Here is a 2373-nt window from a genome sequence, read left to right as displayed (position 1 = left end):
AAAAAAAAAAAAGAATCCTTCTTCCTGAAATAGAGGAAAACATGACCAGCATCTACAGTTTTGCTCTGTGTGACATGCACTGTGCACACTGTCCCTGTCTCTACAGAAGCAACCACCTTTCATCATTCTGGAATGAATCCTTTTTCCAGAATCACTATTTCTAGCCCTCTTTGCCGCCATGCTCTGAACTAAAAATTCCTGCAACTCACTGATAAAATAATTCCTTATCCTGGAGATAGTTTTTGTTTCTTTTCTCTTAGGCATCTTATTCCCCATCCCATATCCCTATTTCTGTTAAGTTTCAGGAGGGCAAGTTTAGGGTAGGCATTAAACAGTACAGAAGCTGTGCATTTATCAGGACAGTTGGGAATTATTTTTCTCTATTTTCTGAGATTTATCATGGGAGTTTTAATGTATATGTTTTTTTTTTGCTCTGTGACAAGTGTTGTAGAACAAAAGGTCATAGAGCATTTTATTTTACTCTTTGACAAAGGTCACCTGCAAACCTAAGATTTTAATACAGGACCAGAGGTACTGGTAATGTTCAATTTTTTGACAAAGGTGTTGGCTACATGGTATGTATATATATATATCTTGCCCAAGGTCATCAGTAGAGAGTTGGACCCAGAGTCTAACTTCAGGGCCTGTGCTGCTCATCTTCTGTATTCTTGAGTTAGAGTAATTTAGCCAGCCTTAGAAAAGCAGTCCAAGAAGTAAGAGTTGTAGGTCTTAGAAGCTACAATTAAGTTGTCAGCAAAAAGATGGTAGATTTGATAAAGTGATTTTAAGACGGATATTTTAGGTAGTATCTGCTAATTTTTTTTTTAAACTGTGTTTTGATAAAAATAATAATATAGAGAATGTATAATCTCATAAGCATCAGTAAAATTAGCTGACATGAAATCTATTACTCAGACATAACAATGAAGAAAATACATTGTTCAGAATAAACCATTGTACTTTGAAAGGATATGAATGAATTTTATCTAGAAAGACAACTTACCTGGATAGAATTTCAGTAACTTGAAAAGCAAAGCAAGACAGAAAGGTGAGGCAAGATTTGAATGAGGGCAGAAAGAAAGACCAGTAATAATACTGTTTTTGCAGGACACAAAGGAACCCTCTCATACAGATTTTGGAATGATCTGGAAGTAGGCGAGTATGGGAGGCTAAACAGTCTGCTGACTAGCTGGCGGTTTAATGCTTCTCAAAAGCATCTGATAAGTTATTTTTTTGATTGATGTACAGTTGACAGTAGCTGCACATAAAGTATACAGTGTGATCAGTTTTGGCATGTGCATATACCTATGAAACTGTCACCACAGACAAGATAGTAAAACATATCTGTCACCGCCCTTAAATTGGGAGCAAGACAGGCATGTCCATTTGCACCACTACTGTTCAACATTGTGCTGGAATTCCTACCAAGCAAAAGAAGACAAGACAAAGAAGAGGCATACAGATTGGAAAGGACAATATGAATGCCTATATAGAAAATGCCATGGACTCACCAAAAAATCTAGAACTAATAAATGAGTTAAGCAAGGTCACAAGATAGAAAAGTCAATTGTATTTTTATATATCAGCAGTGAACAATTGGATGTTGAGATAATAAAACATAGTACCATTTGCAGTAGCTTAGAAAAAAAATGAAATTCATATGTGTAAATCTCACAAGGATCTGTATACTGAACACTACAAAACACTGATAATGAAACAAATGAAAGAAATCCAATACCTAAATAAATGGAGAGATATACCATTTTAAAATGTCAGTTCTCCCCAAGTTGATTTATAGATTCAACACAGTCCCAATCATAATACCAGCATGATTGTTTATAAATAATACTATAGATATAAATATCTAAAATCTGTGCCTTTACATACAGATTTAAAAACCTGTATGAAAAGGCAAAGGAACTAAAAAACCAAAACAGTATTGAAGAAAAAACAGGAAATATTGGAGGATTCACAATACCCTATTTCAAGACTTAACTATAAAAGTACAGTAGTAATGAAGACAGCATGCTCTTAGCAAAAAAAAAAAAGATAGCACATGTTGATCAATGGAACAGATTAGAGAGTCCAGAAATGGACCCACACATGAGTGGCCTGTAGATTACTAACAAAGGTACAAAGGCAACTTGGTAGAGAAAGAATGGTCTTTTCAAGAAAAGGTGCTATACAATTGCTAAAAAAAATAAATAAACTTTGAACCATATCACACACCTCAGATAAAAATTTGCTGATAGACAAAACATAGAAGGTAAAACTATAGAACTTAGAAAAAATTCAGGAGAAAATCTTTGAGATCTTAGATTAGGCAAAGAGTTCTTAGCTATGAAATTTAAAACCTCATCCAGAAAAGAAAAG

The 2373-nt window shown here is 34.3% G+C and overlaps 1 long non-coding RNA gene across 1 annotated transcript; it reads left to right on the top strand.

Moving 5' to 3' along the window:
* Positions 1-6: 6 nt before the first annotated feature.
* LOC119471225 lies at positions 7-2035 on the top strand. Its single transcript, XR_005200253.1, has 2 exons — positions 7-531; positions 1108-2035. It is a non-coding gene; the product is annotated as an uncharacterized LOC119471225 (long non-coding RNA).
* Positions 2036-2373: the final 338 nt, after the last annotated feature.

Source organism: Cebus imitator, unplaced genomic scaffold, assembly GCF_001604975.1.
Source record: "Cebus imitator isolate Cc_AM_T3 unplaced genomic scaffold, Cebus_imitator-1.0 Scaffold53, whole genome shotgun sequence".
Taxonomy (NCBI): domain Eukaryota; kingdom Metazoa; phylum Chordata; class Mammalia; order Primates; family Cebidae; genus Cebus; species Cebus imitator.
The sequence above is the reverse complement of the archived record's forward strand: the minus strand, read 5'-3'. Positions and strand labels throughout refer to the sequence as shown.